The sequence below is a fragment of the Phoca vitulina genome, unplaced genomic scaffold, assembly GCF_004348235.1.
Source record: "Phoca vitulina isolate PV1807 unplaced genomic scaffold, GSC_HSeal_1.0 scaffold3, whole genome shotgun sequence".
NCBI lineage: Eukaryota > Metazoa > Chordata > Mammalia > Carnivora > Phocidae > Phoca > Phoca vitulina.
The window spans coordinates 7,628,943-7,652,211 of NW_022589706.1; positions in this window are offsets into that span (position 1 = coordinate 7,628,943).

The following is a 23,269-nucleotide window of genomic DNA, read 5'->3' on the forward strand; positions in this document are numbered from 1 at the left end:
CAAACATGATTCTCCAGCTATCCTGTACCACTTGAGTCTGGCTGACCAACCTAATGCTGTTCCATGCCTCTGAGCTTTTCTTCAGCTGTGGATGCCCCATCTCCCCTTGCTTCTCGCTCATGCCTGCTCAACATTTCAGGCATAGCTCCAATGTCCTCTCTTTTGGGCAGCCTTCCTCAAGGGCCCACTCTCCCCTATCCTATCCCAGGCTGATTTCAGTGCCCTCCTCTATTCTCCTGAACTATACCATATATGTCTCTGGGAGAAGTGGGGGAAAAATTTAAGTTTGGTGCCAGAGAGAACTAGTTCTCTCTTATTCTATCTGCTACTCCAAATCTTGGTGACTTTCAGCCAACTAGTGAACCTGGCTATACCTCTGTATTCTCTTCTATAAAATGAGGCTAATAATCTTATTTTGCATGATTGCCATGTGGCCCAAATGGGATTATGTATATAAAGTATGATTCACAATGTCTGACCCCAAATACACGCTCAACCAGAGCACGTCTTGTTGTGGGTATTACTACAGGTGCTCTCCTTGCTGTTGCCACTGCTGGAGCATTCTTATTTCCCCTGCCAAAAGCATCTGTTTATGCACTTTGTTCCTTTGGTTTTCCCTTTGCCACAGAGGGACCGTCATCCAAGCATCTCCTGTGCTCAGTGCAGAGTGTACCTCCTATTAGGCACCCAGAAGATATTTATTGAAATCAACTAATTAACTATAAAACACATAAATATATAGTATATAATACCATACCCTAGTCATAATAATGGTGGTGACGGCAATGTGCATTTGCACAGCTTTGCGGCTTAACGAGGCACTTTGGCGTACTCTTATTAAGTTCTACTCCTTACTTCATTTCTTGTTACCAAAGAGCATCATTATTTACCAACGCTCCCACTTAAACAAAGGATGTGTTACTTGCTGCATTAGTTTAAATGTTCCTAAGAAATGTACCTGTGTGCTATCTCTTTGATGAATTTGACCTATAATTTGATTATATAAGAAAACATCTCTGCAGGGGCTCCCTGAAGAAACAGGAAAGAACACAGGAGATGAGGAACAGCTGATGGTGAGGAACTCAGCTGGGTGCAGGGAGGAGGTGGTGTTGTTAATAAAAAAAAAGGAGGATTTTCATCTAAAATGAAAAAAGAAGAGAGAGAAAAGCAGCTGCATTTATACAAGATAGTATGATTTGCTTCCATTTATGGGCATAATGGGAAAAAATAACTTGAACATTGGGGTTAAAATTGGGTTGAATTGAAAAGAAATCCAGCTGGATAAAATGGCAGATCTGAACTTAAATGTAAGGTATCCTTGAAATGGCATTAGATATGTGAGGAAAATGGTTATACTTTAGAATGGGTGATTGCTCTGCAACCCAGAGGAGACTGGGGCATATGTTCATTTCAACTTCCCTGGTTTCCAGCCTATTAGAACTCACAGAAACCTCAGTTTCACTAGTCTCACTCTGCGCCAGTTAAGTGGGGGGCTGAACTGGCCTTCTGGGGCAATCTGTGGACAAGGATGCCTGTGCTTCTGCACCAGTATTTTTCAATCCTGGCAATGCAGCAGATCAGTATAAATTGAAGCCCCATCTACTTCACTTCCATGCTGTTGCTCAACTTGTCATTACCTGTCACCCAACAGTACCACAATTCCCCATCTACCCAAGACAGAAACCTTGGCGTCATCCTCTTCCCTCCTTTTCTCTCAACTTCCTTATCCAGTCCATCAGCAAGTGTGTCAATTTACCTCCTAAATATGTCTCTGACCTGAACACTTCTCTCCTTCTCCACTCCCAGGCTGCTAGTCCAAACTTCCAACATCTTTTACATCTAATTGGTCTCTCTGCTTCCCCTCATGCCTTTTGCATACCCAGTTTCCTAACAGCAGCCCAAAGGAGCTCTTAAAACTGAAGTCAGACCTTCAGTGGTTTGAAAACCAAGCCTCCTTTGGCCTACCAACCCTGAATCATGTGACTTACATCTTCCACCCTCAACCCTGCTCCTACTGTTCTCCCTCTCATCTAACACACTCTAGCCCCAGCCTTCACTCAGGGTTTTCATATGGCCATGCATGCTCCATTCATCAGTGGCCGCCAGGGCCCCCAAGATTTTCTCACCCAACCTCTCTCAAATCCTCAATCTTTAAGCTCCATGTGCATAATCCCAAGTTATCCCTCCTTGATCTCCAATGTTCTGACTCCCTCAAACACCCCAGAGATGTGGTTACCTCTGCCTGAAACACCTGTCCCTCCCCCTCCATGCCCTCTTTGCTAGAAGGGTGAAGAGAGACAAATCTAGACCACCTCAAGGTCCCATTTTCCCTCCATATAGAGACTTGCTAGCAGCTAGCATAGTAGGTCTGCCTTCCTTTCTCCTGGAACAGCTGCTGCTGTAGATCCAGTCCACCTTTGTGTGTGGGATAATGAGTGCTGGGGAGATTGTGTGCCTTGTGCTACTTCTCCATTTCTTAGCTTCTCCCCAAGAAGCCCATTTCATGTATTTACAATGCATGGCCTTAGATGTGTGCCTGATGACTGACTTCATCTCATTCCCATCTCTAGAATATACACACCATGGGGGACGGCATGCACCTGGCATATTTACCTCCATCTTCTCCCTTCCTCCTTGAGTAGTGCTCAAGAGTGCTTACTCTGGCAGCCAACAACCTGTGCAGAATCTTAACCCCAAAACTTATTGGATGTATCAGTTTGAAAAAGTGATTTTAAATCTCTGTCTCCTTTTCATCTTTATAAAATGGGAAAACTAACAAAACCTGTGTCATAGGTTCTTGAGAATTAAACTAGTCAGCATTCATCAAACATGTAGGACAGTGCTAGGTATTTGGAAGGTCCCATGTCAGTTTGGATTACCCTTTTTATGGTAGATGCTCGATAAAGATAGGAAAGAATGAATGGAAGAACTATGTAAGTATCAGCTTAAACATCACCTCTTCCATGAAGCCATCCCTGAAATCCCAGCTAAAGCAGGTTCTTCTCCATCAAGGTACATTGTCACAGTTTGTCCTGTCCTCTGTTGTGTCTTAATCTCAGGGGTTTTTCTCCCTGAGTAGGTGTGAACACTCCAAAGACCAGCCCCTATTTGCTTCATTGGGTCATTTTCTCATGTGCCCAGTACATGGTGTTGCCCAAGATTAAGTACTTAATGAAAGAATGGAACACAAAGATGGAAAACCTGTGGAGTGTGTCCAAGTGACTGTGTCTGTTCCAGAAATTCAGGACATTGGATGCCATGGTTGGATACCCTGGGATTGTATGCACATGGACCACATGGCTTTAGTGATCCAAGGGAAGCTGGTTAAGGGAGCTTTGTGAACCCAGATGCCAAAGATTAATGGAACTGATAAATTTGAATGTCCATGTGTCTACCTTTCAAATCAGAACAGAATCACATGTGGCTGAAGTCATGGTCTTTGGAGTCAGAACTGGTTGAGAATCTTGGTTCTGCCACCTGCTGGCCAGGTGACTTAAGGCAAATGCTTCAGCATTTTTGGGCCTCAGTTTCTCTGTCTGTATAATGAGGATGATTACCATTCATCTCACAGTTGTGAGAACTAAATCAGAGAATGCATGTGATTTGCTTAGGATATATGACTACGGATCTTATGTGTACCTCAGCCTCTATCTGGGTCTCCGCTAAAAAGAAAGGAAAGGAATAAAAGAGAAAAGAGTGGTGCCTGGGTGGCTCAGCTGGATAAGTGTCCGACTTTTGATCTCAGCTAAGGTCTTGATCTCATGGTTGTGAGTTTAAGCGCCGTGTTGGGCTCCACAGTGTGGAGCCTACTTAAAATTAAATTAAATTAAAATAAATTAAATTAAAATAAATTAAATTACATTAACAGAAAAGAGAGAAACAAGAGAGGAGAAAACAGTATATGAGGAATAGCCACAACTATTAGAGGTGCACGGAGGAGAGTTAAATGGCACAGCAGAATAGAGGAAGCAGAGTCTCAGTGCCTACAGGGAGGGATGAGGGCATGAAGAGAGCCTGTGTTTCCCCAATACAACCCAAGAAAATTTGAAGACTTGGAGAACAACATGAACTGCTAAAGTCTGACACAGAACAGTGAGACCACTTCTTGCTGGCAGGAGACAAGCCCCTCTTCCCTCCTCCATGGACTTGAGGTTTGGTCTCAAGCCTTGAGGACACTAGTCAGAGTGGAGTGGAAAAGAGATGCATCAGGTTGAAATAAGAGGCATCAAATGAAAGTCTGCAGACTGAATGATGAGACATAGCAACCTGCCTCTGGTTCCTGCTTCCTGATTCACTTCCAGAACATCAGCCTCCTATCACTGCCAACACACACAGGAGATCACAGATTCTTCTTTGGAGTTATGGAATTACTGAAGAGAAACTGCTACAGATCTTGACATCCTGGCCATGCAGAGGTGTCCCTGATGAAAAACCCAGTTTGCCTACAGTGCACCCCAGTGAGGCTTGCCAGCACAGAGCAGCCACTCATGTCTCAGTGGCTCATTCCTACATGTACAGCATCACTCGATACTTGAAAAATTCCAGAAAGATGCCAACGTGAAAGGCAGAGATAACAGAGAAAAAGAAACTCAGAAGGAATAAAGACAAAAAAGAGAGCAAAAGAACATTTAAAAATTGTATAATTAACATCTTTAAGGATAAAGGCAAGATAGTGAATCCATGAAAAAGACAGGATGACTTACAGGACCAATAAGAAAGGAATAACTCTTTGATTTTAAAAATATGATAACTGAAATGAAAAATTAAATAGAAAGACTGGTAGAAATGTCAAGAAAGTCTTTCAAAAACTGGAGCTAAAATCAAAGAGGTGAACAATAGACTAGAAGAGATAGGAAAAATTAGAGAACCGATTTAGGGGATCTAATATCCAAATAATGGGAATCCTAGAAAGAGTAAAGAGAAGAAAAATTGGGAGGAAATTATCAGAGAAATAGTACAGAGAACTTTCTCAGAATAGAAAGACATTGCCTTTCAGATTGAGAACAACCCTCCTATCCCCATCACAGTGAACGAAAAGAGATCCACAGCAAGGCACAACATCAATAAATTTTAGACTACCAGTGAAAATGAGAAGAATTAAAGTTCTTAGATGAAAAATTGAGTCAATACAAAGAAATTAGATTCAGAATGGCATTAGAGAATACAATAATGACACAATATGCTGGAAGACAAAGAGCAATATCCTAAAAATGCTAAAGGACTTTTATTATTTTCAACAAATAATTCTCTATTAGTCACTTTTCAATCAAGCCTGAGTGTAAACTAAAGCCATTTTTAGACAGTAAAGGATTTAAAATTTTTATCTCCCATGCACCCATTTTTATGAAGCTATTGGAAGATATATTTCAGCAAAAAAAAGGGAGTAAAGCAATAGGAAGACATAGGGAATCCAACAGAGAGGCATTGGAAGGGAGTTCCAGATCATAGCCATAGAGCAGTCCTGGGGATTCATGCAGTCTATGTTCAGATTTCCAGCCATAGCACAGGGAACGGGAGGCCAGGCAGAGCCCAGTATGCTCGAGGAGTTGAAGAGACAGACTTGGGGGTCCTGGGAAGATGAGGCAATTAAAGGTCACAGCGTATAATACCAATGAGGAGCATGCTGCCTAGAGAACTCTGGAGAGTTACAGAGGGTCTTCTCCCTCAAATATACAGTTGAGTAGCAACCAATACTAGTCTATATGGAAGTCATTCAAAACCAAAGAAAGAGCCACCCAAAAGGATTAGAGGGAACAGTGTCCAGAGCTTATACAGGGATAGGAATGATGCCTTTTCCCAACAGCCACAGCAGAGAACTTCATAATTCTCAAGGTATTCATGAATAAGAGTTTTGCAAGAATATCTGTCACCCAGTTAAAAATTATCAGGTATGCAAAGAAATAAGAAAATGTGACCCATAATTAAGAGAAACATCATTCAATTGAAACTGATACAGAAATAACACAGATGAGGGCTCCCTGGGTGGCTTAGCCAGTTAAGCTTCTGACTCTTGATTTTGGCTCAGGTCATGATCTCAGGGTCTTGGGATCCAGCCCTGCACCAGGCTTCTCACTCAGTAGGGAGACTGCTTGAGTATTCTTTCTCCCTCTCCTTTTGCCCCTCCCCCAGTGCGTGCACACTCTCTCTCTCTCTAAATCCTTAAAAAAAAAAGAAATAACACAGATGATAGAATTGGTAGATAAGGCATTGAAAGTTGCTACATCTATATTTCATGTGTTTAAGAAGCCAGAGCAATGAGTGAACACGTGATGTAGAGACATAGAGATTTTAAAAAGACCCAAGTCAAAATTCTAGAGATGAAAATCATAATGTCTGAGATGAAAACCACACTGGATAGGATTAACAGCAGATTAGGCATTGTGCAAACTTACTCAAAGATGATCTTGATTATGTAATAGCTACAACAAATTTTTAAAATCCTGGAGGAAGCAGTTCCCTTACCTTAATTCTCATTTATAATCAACACCGGACTTTCCTATTGACAGTGCCCGTGAGTTAATTAAGAAATAATTTGGCATTGATGTTAAGAAACCTGGCACATCCTTCATCAAAATAGACTCTTCTCAGGCCATGGGGATAAATGCTGCCTGTTTAATGATACTAAGTGGTTGGCTCATTAGCTTGTCAGAAATAAATTCTCTTTTCCAAATACCTGCATGCCATGTTTTTAACCTTTTGTGCTACAGATAAGAGAGTCTAGTGGGAAAGGCTCAGGGTTTGAAGCCCAGTTTTCAGTAACATTCAGTAAATATGTATTGAATGTGTTCTGTATTCCAGGCATGGTGTGAGGTGCTGAGGATCCACTGATCAACAAGCCATAGCACGATGCTCAGAATCTAATGGCAGGAGACACACAGGAAACTTGCTGTTACGACAGCATGATAAGGCTAAGATGGGAGAGAAGAGCTGCTCATGGGAGTGTGTAGGGAGGCATCTTTTCAGATTTGGAAGCCAGAGAAGACTTGCTGGAGGAAATGAGGTCTCCTATGGGAGCAGAAAGATGAAGGGGGCTTCACACATTGAAGAGCTGGAGGAACATGGTTCTGGGAGAGGAACCAGCCCCAGGCTCAGGCAAGAACAGGCAGGGCATCTTTGGGAAACACTCAGTGTGGTCAGAAGTTAGAGACGGGACTTGGTGAGAGCTAAGCCAGGGGAGGTTCAGTTGAGATATTGTCCTGAAGGAAAGAGAAAGAATTGAAGGTATTTAGAATGTGATAGTACTCACTTTTTAAAATGTTGACTCGGCATATAGTGTCCAAATGGAAGAGAAGGGCCTTGCCATAATCCAGGTGAGATGGGGTGTCAAACCCACCCTGGGCAAAGGCTTCAAGCACAGGGAGAAATGAACATTTAAAAAAAATTATTTTAAGTAATCTCTACACTCAATGTGGGGCTCGAACTTAGAACCCTGAAATCAAGAGTTGCTGCTCCTCTGACTGAGCCAGCCAGCTGCCCCTGGAAATGGACACTTTCAAGTGAAATTCAGAAACTGAGTTCAACTGAATATGGTGATTATTTACTTATGGGAGGTGAAGAGACAGGGAGGAGTCATAGGCCCTTGTTGGCTAGAGCAACTGTAAGCCCGATCCCTGGGTCAGTCTACCTGGCCTTCTCCCCTGAGTGCCCACCTGGCTCCTGGTCACTACTGCCAGCGTGGACCAGTGTGTGTTAGGTTCCTGGTCTTTGAACTCACTTGGGTTTTCAATGTTTCTCGTAACACTTGCATATTTCTTGGGTCAGCTCTCTTTCCAGTTCTGTGTACTGCTTCACACCTCTCCACTCTTCTTAAAGCTCCCACCCTATCGTCATCCCTTTTCAGTTCACAGACTCACCTCCTGTTTTCTAAAAACCATCAAGGCCAACCAAATTGATGTCCTTTATCTCCTCACCCCTTTGTGCTCATCAATCCTTGCAGCCTTGCCTTCAAGGATTCCCATGCTCTGTTGCAAGGATAAGCCCCCCTGCCTGTGTACCAGATGGCCTCTCTTCCCACCTCTGTCACCTGCTTTATGGCTCCCTCAATTATCTACTCCCTCTTTAGATTCCCTTCTCTTCTGTCTCCTTCCCATCAGCACTGAAATATTCCCAAGCCTCTGCCATCTTGGAAGCCCCTCTACCCCCGCCTTGAGTCTTTCTGGTTTCCACAGCTCTCTCTTTCTATTATGGTTTCCTAAAGATCTGGCCACCCTCTCTCTCACCACTTCTGACGTCCTATTGACTCCTCAGCCTTCTGAGGCCACCAGTGCCTTCCGTGGGTTGGGCCCAATGGGTATTTTCGTAACCTTTATATTACTTTTCATACTGAAACTATTGGATAGTTTCCCCTTTGATGTCCCACAAGCCCTGGAACTCATGCTTTTTCCCACCTTTACGTCTTTGCACACTTTGCTATCTTGGTTTGAACGCCCTTATCTCCTTTCATGAAGTAACACGAAATAACACTATCTTCTTTAAGACTCAAGGCATGTGTACTCTTCTCTAGGAAGCTTTTCTCAGATGAGTTTTCATATATTCTAGAACTATGCCTATTTTAATTTTCATTCTGTACTATAAATGCCTGTGTTCATATGTCAACTTTCTGGGTTTAATTACTCCTTGTAACCCCAGTGTTTGGACCAAGACTGGTACACAGTAGACACTTAATAAATTTTTGTTGAATATATAAGGTCAGAAAGAATGGTCTTTATAGCCAGCATTTATTTTTGAATCTGCCTTTAAAAAGGTGCAGCTGCCTTTAGGTTTCCAATCCAGGAACTTCCAACATTTCCCCACTGATATAGTCTAGGAAGAGGGGATCACAAATTTGATTTCATGCCAGCTTTCGTGGGTTCTCCAAAGATTTCAGATCCTGTCAGATGCCTTTCTCCTTGCAGTTACTCACTCTAAGATCCTTGTAAGTTCACCTTCCCTTTTCCATTTCAGGATGAGAGGTGTACTGCTCCTGGTTGTCACTAGGCACAAGTACTGCACTATTCCTTGTTGGATAGTCTATCCTTGCCTACCTATGCAAATATTCTCTTTATTATCCTCTCAGTCCTCAATATTTAGACGGTAACCCAGCACTCGGTTGATGTTTATGGAATGAGTATTGAATATTCTGTGATAAAATACTACAAAAGTTGTAGTGTCATGGGGTAATCATGGAATATAATAACTGGGCTTGATCTTAGCTATTTCCCAGCTAAGACCCAACATTTTATCTAAGAAGACTTTTAGTGTGGGTTGTGGCAGCCCTGGAATGTGAAATAGCAGGCTGAGAAAAACTTTGGAATTGCATAGGCTTGGGTTTGTATCCTCGAGCCACCACTTAGTGGCTTCGGGACTTGGGCAGCCTCAGTTTTATCAATTGCAAAATGAAGATGATATTATGTCACTGAGTTAGTTGTTTAAGAAGATTAGATGAGCTACTGCGTCTGAATTCCCAGGCACAGAATGTAGCACTTGGCACTCACTGCTTGTTATTTTTAGCAGAACCTGGATTTCCAGTTCAAGGTATGAGTTCCACTCCACAATTTGGCCAATGAAACTGAAAAGAACATGAGGTAGTTCTGTAGATAGAAAGGGCTTGAGGTGGCCCAGCTTCTAGTGTGAACTTCCTGGCTGTTAGACTGGTGATAAGGTGAAGGAGGCTTGTAATTTGTTCTCAGCCTTCTTTTCCTCCAGACCCTGATTTGATGTTTGTGGCTTCTCCTCTTTCCTCCTGCCTTTAGAGTTGTTTTTGTAACTCTAAAATTCTCATTTTCACAGAACACAGAAAAGGAGGGAAAAATGTGGTTCAAGAGAGCTTACACTTCCTCTGAACGTTCTTTCCTTCCTAACACAGGTTTCTTCCTGGGAAGGTTCTTCCCAAGGTGGTGGGTGCTTGATGAAACAAATGCCCTATGTGAAGGCTCTAGGAAGCTCTTACTTTCAAGGATAGAGTTTGTGGGTCTGCAGTCCTAATCCAGCAAATCTCGTGATATAGCAAACATTTCCTGTATTCTTACTTCCTTCCCAAGTATTTTGGAGTTTGTGAGCTCAGATATAATGAATGGAGCCATCAGAGTGAACAATCACTCAACAGCATAAGTTATTTTAATGGGCCCTTCCCTTGAAACTAAACTTCCACCATCTGTTCTACCCTTTAACTGCAAATGCAAAAAGAACACCATCCCCAGTGGCATCATAAAAAGTTAGATATAAGTGATTTAAATGCATGTTTTTGTTCCGTATTCAGTGCAATATAGATCTGAAAGAAGGCTCATATTGGATTTATTTTTTTATGACAAAATCAAAATTCAGAGTAGAAGAGTTTCTCTGTTCTCAAAAGAGTGGCTTTTTAGTTGGCATGGAATATATTCTACCATGCGATTCATTCATTCATTCATTCAGTCAGTCAGACTTTTTTCCCCACAAAGTATTTATGGAATGCCACCATGTGCCTGGCATTGTACTAGACACTGAGCATATAGAAGTTAACAGTGATAATTGGCAAGACCCCTCGCACTTCCAAAGGAAAATAAAACAGAGCATTTCTTATAAGTAAACATAAAAGTCATATAGAAACCCAAACATAAATTTTGTTTTCTGCTTCAGAATGGTGATGTATTAGAGTGGAAAGTTTGCAATTAGCCAGGTCTTGGTTTTAAGCTCCCAATTCCTACACAGTGGGACCTCTCTGAGTTTGTTTCCTTATCTGAGATTTATTTATATATCTGATTCTATTTCCTCATCTGGAAAATGGGAACAATAATATCTTCCTTATGGGTGTGCTGTGATTGAATGAGTTATATATGCAAAGCTGCCGGCTTATAGTTGGCACTCTATGTTGATTCTTTGTCTACTTTCTAACTTGCATTTTTAATAGATTTTGGGAAATTACTTTTCAGACATAAAATGATAGACTCATGGAAAACCAGACTAGGAGAGGGTCTAAGAAATATTCAGCTCTACATTCAATGTCCCTTATTCATAGACAATCAAATTTAATTTGCAGTGGTGTCTAAAACATTCTGTCTATAATGGTGTCTAAAACAATTCATATACATGAACCACTTTATTAACATATTGTGTATCTTATAAAAATATATGTATTAGAAATAAAGCATGAGGTGATGATGAATTGAATAATATTTGTTGTTTCACGAATATGATGGCTTCATACTATGCTTAAGGCATACATCCCAGTCTCTCAGGGAATATTACATACTTAGGTGAGGTTCATTATTAATGTGAATTTTTATTTCCACAGTGCAACACTTTAAAAAATATTTTTGAGGGATTTTTGCTGATTTAATTATTTCTATCTTGTGATGGGGCTAAGACTTAGTATCAGGAGGAGAAAATTCAGACCTACGATTTTCTTATTTTTCTCTTGTACTTGTATAATGCTCAATCCAGCTTCTTTGCTGGGGTATTTGCAGTCCTTTCTCCATTTTGTGATTATTAGGTTGATTAAAACTGGACAATAAAATGCCCAAATTCACTTAGCCAGCTGCATGTTAATATGCTGACAGTGAATTGACATGTGAGGAAGCTGCTCTGTCTCATGCATCCTGGAACTTGCATCCTGGACCCTTGAGGGTCCCCTGTGGACATTGTGTAGCAGGCACGTGAACCCTCTAACAGAAGAGCCAAAAGAGGGTGAGAGGGTCAGTCTGTATATCAAACACCAGTAAGGCTTTTCAGATTTTTTTAAAGGTAAATAAATAAATAAATGCCCTAGTATTTTCTTCTTATATCTGAAATGATGATCTTGCCCATTTCACTTTGAAGGCAATTGGATTCATGGAAGAGAAAAAACTAGAGTCTGAGTCTACTGATTTCCCAATAAGGGTTTTTTCCTTAAAAAATATAAAGAAGCAAATAGCAAAATTTGTAATTTTAGTTAGTATAACATGTGTTCATAAAATTGTAATGCTGTAAGTGTACACCTTTGTGCATTTTCCCCGAAGTGAACCCACATGACTAATCATGAAGGTCAGGGATTAGAACCTTGCCAGCACTCCAGTGTGCTCTTGTGCTTCCTCCTTCCCCCAGATAACACCTATCCTGATCTGGTTTTAAATTTTATATATAGAGAATCATACAATATGAATTATTTTGAGGCTGAATTTCTTGTATTTAACATTATCTTTGTGAAATTGATCTGTGTTGGTAATTGTGGCAGAAATTCCTTCATTTTCTTTGCTCTGTAGTCTTTCATTGAGTATACTACTATGTATTTATCCATTCTGAAGCTGATGAATATTCAAGTTGTTTCTAATGTTGGGGCTATTAGGAATAATCCTCCAATGAGCATTCTCATACATTTGGTATTTATATGCCTGCATTTCTTTTGGATACATACTTAGGAGATAGATGTACCAGTAACATTGCTACGCAGACATATGTTGAGCTCTAGTATTTAGAGCAAATATCAATCACCTATTATTTTAATAATGCTACATAATTAACCACATCAAAATGAGTTGCATTTAACAGTAAGCATTTAATACAAATCTGTGTGTCGGCTGGGGTGCTGATGAACTAAGCTGAACTCAGCTGGACTTAGATCGAAGCTGGACATTCGGTTCAGATCTGCTTCATATGTCTGTCATCCTTCTTGAACCAGTGGCTTGTCAAGGCACACTCTTCTTACGGCCAACCAAGCCTCTTCTCAAGGCTGGAAGTAAGATGGTATTAACTGCTAAAGCACATTTTGAGTCTCTGCTCACATTATGTCCACTAACATCCATTGTATAACACAAGTCACATGGCCAAACCCAAGGGATGGGGGAAATTTGCTCCATCTACCATGAGGTAGTTGTTAGTGTGTGGATATAGAATTAAATTCTATTGCACAGATATGAAGAATTAGAACCCATAATTCAGTTGACCATCTAGTCTTTTAAAGTGTACCAACATACATCCCAGCAGTGGTTTCTGAAAGTTCTCATTATTCTGCATCCTCAATATTTGGTATTTTCAGTCTTTTTAAAGGTCGTCATTCAACGTCATGGCTTAATTTATATCTCCCTAATGATTAATGAGGTTGCATACCTTCTCATATGTTTATTGGCCTTTTCTGAACTGCTTGCTCAAGGCATTTACCCAGTAAAAGATTAGGTTGCCAGTCTTTTTCTTACTGATTCATAAGATACATTTTGAAATGAAATCTTTGTTGGTTATCTTTTTCCACTCTGTGTCTTGTCTTTTTACTCTCTTGATTGTGTCTTTGCATGAACAAGCATTTTTAATTTCAATGTAGTCCAATTTATCTATCCTTCCCTTTATGATTAATGCCTTTTATGCCCAGTTTAAAAAATCTTTGCCAACTCTGAGGTCATGAAGCTATTCCCCTATGTTTTCTTGTAAAAGCTTTATTGTTCTTTTCATATTTAGGTCTACAATCTGCACTAGACTTTAATGTATTTTATGAGGTAAGGGTTCAGATTCACATGACTATGTAAGTGACACAATACCATTTATTGAAAAACCATCTTTTCTCCACTGCACTGCCTTGTTATTCTCATGTCAAATGTCCATTATATGTTGTTGATTCCAGGACTCTCCATCCCATTTCATTGGCCTATTTGTCTGTCTTTATGTCAATACTATGCTCTCTTAATTAATGTAGCTTCATATTACATCTTAATATCTGACACCATAAATCCTCTAGCTTTGTTCTTCTTTAAGATTGTCTTGACTTTTCTTGACCCTATGTTTCCATTAAAAATATTTAAACCAGCTTGTCAATTTTTATAGCAATCCTCCTGGGTATTGATTTAAATTACAATGATTAACTTGTAGAGAGTTAATCATTACAGAATTTTTTCAATCTATGAACATGATATATTTCTCTATTTTTTAGGTTTTTAAATTGCTTTTCTCAATAGATTTCTCTGTAGAGGTCTTGCATCTCTCTCTCACACAATCTTTGTCTCTTTTTTGCAATATTATTCTGAATTATTTGATATTTTTGATGCTAATGTAAAAAGTATCTTTTTAAATTTAATTTCTTAGTAGTTTGTTGTCAGTATATAGAAATAAAATTGAATTTTTATATTAAGCAATTATCCAGTAACCTTGCTAGGTTTACTTATAAATTCTAATATCTGTATTATTTTATATTTTCTGTATACACAATACTGTTATCTGTGGATAATGACACTCTTGCTTCTTCTTTTCCCAACCCTATCTATTTTATTTCTTTATCTTGCATCATTACTTTGAATATCTTACCTTTAAGTAAGATGTTTTCTGAAGTTTTTTTTGTAGGTACCCTTAATCAAGTGTAATGCATTCCCTTTTAGTCCTAGTTTGCTGAGAATTTTTAGTGGTGAATTTTATCACATTTTCGCATTATTAACATGCTCATATAATTTTCTTATGTTATTCTATTAAATACAATAGATTATAGATTTATTGATGTTTGACTATTAAGTTGATCTTATGTCCCTGAAATAAACATGATGTGGTCATAATATATGATCCTTTTTATGTGTTGCTGGATTTATTGTGTTAATATTTTGTTTGCTATTTTAAAAAATTTTGTTTATGTTAGATATTGGTCTCTAATTTTTTTTCTTGCAATATCTTTGTCAGGCTTTGGTATCAACGATGTATTGGCCTTATATAATGACTTGAAAAATGTACCTTCTTTGATGTACCATCTTTGTCTATACCGTAGAAGAATTTGTATACTATTGATGTTATTTTTTTTCCTTAAGTGTTTGGAAGAACTCACCAGTGAAGTTATCTTGGTCTAGAATTTCTTTATGGAAATATTTAATTACTTTAATATCTTTAGTATACACGGGGATATTTAGATTATTTCTTCTTGTGTCAGTTTTGATAAGTTGTTTTCTAATAAATCATTTGCTTAAGTTTTCACATTTATGGAAACAAATTGATCATATTTTAGTACCTTTAGTGTCTGTAAGATCATTTATGTTTTTCACTTATATTACTTTCTTGCAACTTAGCATTTTTTTCCTTGATTTGTTTTACGATGAATTTACCAGTTAAATGAAAATTTCAAACATCAATGTTTGGATTTATTGATTCTCTGTATTGAACATTTGTATTATATTGCATTAATTTAACATTTTGTTTTCATTTTTTTCCTTCTTGACGTGTCCTTGCTGTCATCTTATATCACTTACTGCTAGCTATTCTTCTTACCTGATAGATTTAATTGAGGCTATACATTTTACTATATGCATGGTTATAGCCACATACCATAAGTTTTAATATCTTGCATTTTTATCATCATTTGGTTTAAATTATTTTTAATCTCCATTTTGATTTATTCTTTGACTCATGAGTTATTTGAAAGTGTAAGCTTAAATTCAAAATATTAGATTTTCCAGCTAGCTTTTGTTTCTCTGTTCTTGTTTAATTTCACTGTAGTCAAAGAATATATTGTAGTTCAATCATTTTGAATTTGTTGAGACTTACTTTATAGTATCACATATGACAATTTTGGCAGATCTTGTATGGGAATCCAAAACAATATATTTTCTGCAGTTGTTGGATGAATTATTTTATATAAGCCAATTAGGTTCACTATTCCATATATGTTCAAATCTTAAATTTCCTTAAGGATTTTTTTTTGATGGCATATTCCACCAATTACTGAGGGAAATATGTGAAAATCTCCCACTTGGATTGTAGTTTTACATATTTCTCCTTTGAAACGAGTCTTTTTTTTTCTTTATATATTGTGAAGATATGTTATTTTGTGCATACAAACTTAGATTAATTTTTGTTTTTCTGGTGGATTGACTCTTTTATCATTACTATATATCCTTTTCTATACCTAGTAATATTCCATGCTTTACAGTCTGCTGTTTCCTATTGCATGATACACGTTTAATATTCTTTTACTTTTACCTTTTTGTATTCTAATATTTAATGAATAACACTTGAGAGTAGCATAGAGTTGTTTTTTTTCTTTTAATCCAATTTGACAATCTTTGTTTTTTCATTAGAGCACTTCACTTGTTGACATTTTATGTAATTACTGATATATTTGGATTTAAATCTACTATCTTACTAGTTTTTTATTTGTTCTACTTTGTTCACTTTCCCTCCTTTCCTGCCTTTCTTTTTTATTGCTTAATTTTTTTTATTATTCCACTTTCCTCTATTTGCTTATAAGTTTTACTTCTTTTTTAAGGATGGGCTCCCTAGAAATACAACTTAAGATGTGGATCCTTTTTCAAGTAAAATTTACATAAATTTTATATCTTGAGTCCCCTTTCCTCTGGCTTCCAGTAATCAATTCCTCATTTCCATCTGTCTCTCACTAGAAGTACCTTTAACATCATGTTTCTAACAAACAGCCTGTTCATGATGATGTAGGTATTCTCTAATATATGTTTTCTCTCTCATGATTCTTACTTCCTTCAGGTCCTCACTAACAGAGTAATTAACATCAGTATTTCTACTACCTCTTTTCAAAGCAATCCAGGCTTTTTTTTATCATGCTCCTCAAAATTTTTCTAGCCCTTGCCCATTGTACAATTCTAAAGCCACACATATTTTTAGGTATTTGTTTTAGCAGCACCCCATTTCCACGTACAAAATTGTTGCTGTAACAAATTATAATAAATTTGGTGATTTAAAACAACGTAAATTTATTCTCTTATCATTATGGAGGTTAGAAGTCTAAAATGGGTCTCACTGGGCCACAAGCAAGGCACTGACAAGGCTAAATTCCTTGTGGATACTCTAAGGGAGAATCTATTTTATTATTTTTTCCAGCTTCTAGTAGTGGCTCACACTCCTTGGCTTTTGGTCCCCTTACTCCATCTTCAAAGACAGCAGTGACCACTCAAGTCTTTCTCATATTGTATCACTCTGACTCTTTTGCCTCCCTCTTCCACATTTACAGACCTCTGTGGATACACTGGATCTAAATAGTCCAGGATAATCTTTTTATCTTAGGGTCAACAGATTAACAATCTTAATTCCCTCTTGGTAGGTACTGTACTATAACATTCTGGGGGTTAAGATTTTTGGGATTAAGATGTGTACAACTTTGTGGGGCCATTATTATACCTACCTTATTTTTGTTACAGGTTTGTGTATCTTTTAACAAGTAGCTTTTTATTAATATTTCCTTAATAAATTAAGGAAGTGTCTTTGAAATTTCAGGAGACACAGTTGTATACTCATTCACTCATTTATTCATTCATTGTGAACATGTTTTTGAATGTCAATCTTGGTTTTGAGTACTCTGGGAGGAGGTTTCAAGATGGAAATTGTCTCTGAGAGGCAGCAGTGCATTGTGGGTAAGCCCACAGATTCTAGAACTTAACTGCCTGGCCTTGAATCTAGAACCTCAGAAGAAACACTATTGAGCTCTCTGATTCTGGGACAGTTTTCTCCCTGCATGCCTTAGCTTCCTTACATTAACAAAGAGCTTGAAATCGTGCCTGGCTTATATAAACAATAGATAAATGCTTGCTTTTTATTTATGTATTTATTTATTATTTTTTTTTAAAATTTTTTATTAACATGTAATGTATTATTTGTTTCAGGGGTACAGGCCTGTGATTCATCAGTCTTACACAATTCACAGCACTCACCACAGCACATACCCTCCCCAATGTCCATGATCCAGTCACCCCATCCCTCCTACCGCCCTCCACTCCAGCAACCCTCAGTTTGTTTCCTGAGATTAAGAGTCTCTTATGGTTTGTCTCCCTCTCTGGTTTCATATTGTTTCATTTTTCCCTCCCTTCCCCTATGATCCTCTGTCTTGTTTCTCAAATTCCTCATATCAGTGAGATCATATGATACTTGCCTTTCTCTCATTGACTTATTTCACTTAGCATAATACCCTCTAGTTCCGTCCACATTGTCGCAAATGGCAAGATTTCATTTTTTGATGGCTGCATAATATTCCTGTGTGTGTGTGTGTGTGTGTGTGTGTGTGTGTGTGTGTGTATACTCATCTTCTTTATCCATTCATCTGTCGATGGACATCTTGGCTCTTTCCATAGTTTGGCTATTGTGGACATTGCTGCTATAAACATTGGGGGGCACATACCCCTTTCTTGACTGGGTTATTTGTTCTTTGGGTGTTGAGTTTGATAAGTTCTTTATAGATTTTGGATACTAGCCCTTTATCTGATATGTCATTTGCAAATATCTTCTCCTATTCTGTCAGTTGTCTTTTGGTTTTGTTGACTGTTTCCTTTACTATGCAAAAGCTTTTTATCTTGATGAAGTCCCAATAGTTCATTTTTGCCCTTGCTTCCTTTGCCTTTGGCAATGTGTCTAGGAAGAAGTTGCTGTGGCTGAGGTCTAAGAGGTTGCTGCCTGTGTTTTCCTCAAGGATTTTGATGGATTCCTGTCTCGCATTTAGGTCTTTCATCCATTTCGAGTCCATTTTTGTGTGTGGTGTAAGGAAATGGTCCAGTTTTATTCTTCTGCATGTGGCTGTCCAATTTTCCCAACACCATTTGTTGAAGAGACTGTCTTTTTGCCATTGGACATTCTTTCCTGCTTTGTCGAAGATTCGTTTACCATAGAGTTGAAGGTCCATTTCTGGGCTCTCTATTCTGTTCCATTGATCTATGTGTCTGTTTTTGTGCCAGTACCATACTGTCTTGATGATTACAGCTTTGTAACAGAGCTTGAAGTCCGGAATTGTGATGTCGCCAGCTTTGCTTTTCTTTTTCAACATTCCTCTGGCTATTCGGGGTCTTTTCTGGTTCCATACAAATTTTAGGATTGTTTGTTCCATTTCTTTGAATAAGTTGATGGTATTTTGATAGGGATTGCATTAAATGTGTAGATTGCTCTAGGTAGCATAGACATTTTCACAATATTTGTTCTTCCAATCCATGAGCATAGAACGTTTTTCCATTTCTTTGTGTCTTCCTCAGTTTCTTTCATGAGTATTCTATAGTTTTCTGAGTACAGATCCTTTGCCTCTTTGGTTAGATTTATTCCTAGGTATCTTACGGTTTTGGGTGCAATTGTAAATGGCATTGACTTCTTAATTTCTTTCTTCTGTCTTATTGTTGATGTATAGAAATGCCACTGATTTCTGTGGATTGACTTTATATCCTGTCACTTTACTGAATTCCTGTATGAGTTCTAGCAGTTTTGGGGTGGAGTCCTTTGGATTTTTCACATAAAGTACCATATCGTCTGCAAAGAGTGAGAGTTTGACTTCTTCTTTGCCGATTTGGATGCTTTTATTTCTTTTTGTTGTCTGATTGCTGAGGCTAGGACTTTTAGTACTATGTTGAATAGCAGTGGTGATAGTGGACATCCCTGCCGTGTTCCTGACCTTAGGGGAAAAGCTCTCAATTTTTCCCCATTGAGAATGATATTCGCTGTGGGTTTTTCATAGATGGCTTTTATGATATTGAGGTATGTAACCTCTATCCCTACACTCTGAAGAGTTTTAATCAAGAAAGGATGCTGTACTTTGTCAAATGCTTTTTCTGCATCTATTGAGAGTATCATGTGGTTCTCGTTCTTTCTTTTAATAATGTATTGTTTCACATTGATTGATTTGCAGATGTTGAAACAACCTTGCAGCCCAGGAATAAATCCCACTTGGTCATGGTGAATAATCCTTTTAATGTACTGTTGGATCCTATTGGCTAGTATTTTGGTGAGAATTTTTGCATCCATGTTCATCAGGGATATTGCTCTGTAATTCTTTTTGATGGGGTCTTTGTCTGGTTTTGGGATCAAGGTAATGGTGGCCTCATAAAATGAATTTGTAAGTTTTCCTTCTATTTCTATTTTTTGGAACAGTTTCAGAAGAATAGGTATTAATTCTTCCTAGTTTTGTTGATGTGTTCTACTGTTCTTTTGGTTTCTAGTTCATTGATTTCTGCTCTTATCTTTATTATTTCTCTTCTCCTGCTGGGTTTAGACTTTATTTGCTGTTCTTTCTCCAGCTCCTTTATGTGTAGGGTTAGGTTGTGTATTTGAGACCTTTCTTGTTTCTTGAGGAAGGCTTGTATTGCTATATACTTTCCTCTTAGGACCACCTTTGCTGCATCCCAAAGATTTTGAACAGTTGTGTTTTCATTTTCATTTGTTGCCATAAATTTTTTTAAAAAAGATTTTGTTTATTTATTTGACAGAGAGAAAGATAGCAAGAGCAGGAACACAAGCAGGGGGAGTGGGAGAGGGAGAAGCAAGCTTCCTGCTGAGCAGGGAGCCCGATGTGGGACTCGATCCCAGGACCCTGGGATCATGACCTGAGCTGAAGGCAGACGCTTAACGACTGAGCCACCCAGGCGCCTGCCATAAATTTTTTTAATTCTTCTTTAATTTCCTGGTTGACCCATTCATTCTTTAGTAGGATGCTCTTTAGCCTCCATGTATTTGAGTTCTTTCTGACTTTCCTCTTGTGATTGAGTTCTAGTTTCAAAGCGTTGTGGTCCAAAAATATGTAGGTAATGATCCCAATCTTTTGGTACCAGTTGAGACCTGATTTGTGACCCAGGATGTGATCTATTCTGGAGAATGTCCCATGCGCACTAGAGAAGAATGTGTATTCTGTTGCTTTGGGGTGGAATGTTCTGAATATATCTGTGAAGTCCATCTGGTCCACTGTAACATTTAAAGCCTTTATTTCCCTGTTGATCTTTTGCTTAGATGACCTGTCCATTGCAGTTAGGGGGGTGTTAAAGTCCCCTACTATTATTGTATTATTGTCAATGTGTTTCTTTGATTTTGTTATTAATTGGCTTATATAATTGGCTGCTCCCATGTTAAGGGTATAAACATTTAAAATTGGTAGATCTTCTTGTTGGATAGACCCTTTAAGTATGATACAGTGTCCTTCCTCATCTCTTATTATAGTCTTTGGTTTAAAATCTAATTTGTCTGATATAAGGATTGCCACCTCAGCTTTCTTTTGGTGTCCATTAGCATGGTAAATGGTTTTCCACCCCCTCACTTTAAATCTGGAGGTGACTTTGGGTCTAAAATGAGTCTCTTGCAGACAGCATATTGATGGGTATTGTCTTTTGATTGGGGCATTTAGCCCATTTACATTCAGGGTAACTATTGAAAGATATGAATTTAGTGCCATTGTATTGCCTGTAAGGTGACTGTTACTGTATATTGTCTCTGTCCCTTTCTGGTCTATGTTACTTTTAGGCTCTCTCTTTGCTTAGAGGACCCCTTTCAATATTTCTTGTAGGGCTAGTTTGGTGTTTGCAAATTCTTTTAGTTTTTGTTTGTCCTGGAAGCTTTTTATCCCTCCTTCTATTTTCAATGACAGCCTAGCCTTGCCGGTGGCCAGGCTAAGTAATCCACTCAGGTTTGCTCTCAGGTAGCTTTTGTTCCCTGCAAGCTTTCCGTGCAGCTTTGGAGGATGAGAGTGAAAATGGCAGCGTCCCAATCTCCGCCCTGAAGTAGCTGAGAGCTTGGGGCCCCACTCCTCAGTGAGCCCCCAGAGAAAAGCAGTCAATCACTCTTTTCTCCCTGGTTGCCACCCACATTCTGTGCTCCCCCGGCCTGTGACCGAGCATTTCTATCTCTGGTACATGACCCCGTCTGGAGTCTCCAAACCCCGAAGATTCCTGTGGTGTGCTCCTGTGCCACTCCTCCCAGGGGAGGAAGGGGAGTCTTCCCTGATCTGCTGCTTTTTGGGTCCCTGCTGGAGGAGCAGTGGCCCGACTGTGCTGCGGATCACGGTGTATGGCAACCCCGAGCTGAGAGCCCACTCCTCGGTTCCGTCTCTGCATCTGGCTTCCCCGCTCTGATACCTGGGAGCTCTGCCGCACTCAGGCACCCCTGGTCTTTCTGTGACCCCGAGGGTCCTGAGACCACACTGTCCCAGGGAGGGTTCCACCCCCTGCTTAGCCACTGGAGCGACTTCCCTCAGCAGAGCAGACTTCTAAAAGTTCCGGTTTTGTGCTCCACTGCTCTATCACTTGCTGGTAGCCGGCTCCCTTCCCCTGCAGTCTATCCTCCCAAATATCACCCCGGATTCACTTCTCTGCACATCCTACCTTCCAGAAAGTGGTCGCTTTTCTGTTCATAGAGTTGCTGCTATTCTTTTCTTCGATCTTCAGTTTGTAGGTGTTCAGAATGGTTTGATACCTATCTAGCTGAATTCCTGGGACCAGACGAAATTTAGGTCTCCTAGTCTCCCACCATCTTGCTGATAAATGTTTTCTTTTAGTATCATTTTTATTTTCTCCCCTCAAGGAGCTCAAGGTTTGGCTGTGGATTCAGACAAATAAACAAAATGTTATTATTTCCATGATTGAGGTAAATTTTGGATATGAGGCCTAATTAATTCTGGTCACACTATAAAGTCAATTTTTCTGAATATAAGCAAATTATTTTTTCCTCCTCCACTCTAATCTGCCCTTTCTCCTGTGTTGCCTCAGGAACTACCGTGGTTCTCCATTCATCCATATTAGAAATCTAAGTGCTATCCTCTCTGCCCTGGCCCCCATCCCTCACATCTCATTGGTGGTCCAGTCCTGTCTATTCTCTCTCTTTAACATCTAACCTTCTTCTTCCTTCTTGCCATTCCTCTTGCTCTCTCCTCTTTCAGGCTTTCATCACCATTGACCTTGATGATTTTAACATTAGCCTTGATGCCTGCCGCAGCTCCAGACACCACATCCATGTTCAAGTCAGGAAAAAAAAGGGAGGGCAAAAGACTTCTCTTTATATCGTATTGGCCAGAACTGAATCCCATGTCTACTCCTTGACCAATCACTGGAGAAGGGAATGATTAGTTCAGGCCAGTCGTGACTTATTTCCTAGGCTGGAGAGGGGATTGACTTCTAGGAGATCAAAAGATCTCTGTGTGTTACTTGAATCAAAGTTCTGTTAGCAGAGAAGAACTACCAAATGATGCTGGTGCTATAGACGAACTATCGTGCCCCCTCAAAATTCGTATGTTGAAACCTTATCCCAAATGTGATGGTATTTGGAGGTGGGACCTTTGAGAGGTGATTAGGTGATTAGGGCAGAGCCCTCATGAATGGGATTCATGCCCTCATAAAAAAAGGCCCCAGAGAGCTTTCTTGACCATTTCACAATTCTGTATATGAGGACACTGCAAGAAGTTGGCAGTCTGTGACCCAGAAGAGGGCTCTTACCAGAACTCGACCATGATCTTGAACTTCCAGCCCACAGCTGTGAGAAATAAATTCTGTTATTTATAAGCCTCCCAGTCTATGGCACTTTTCTATAGCAGCCTGAACTGACTAAGACAGTTGAATAAGCCACAGGCAGCGTCTGCCAAAGCACACATTCTTGATCTTTCCCCGGGGATACC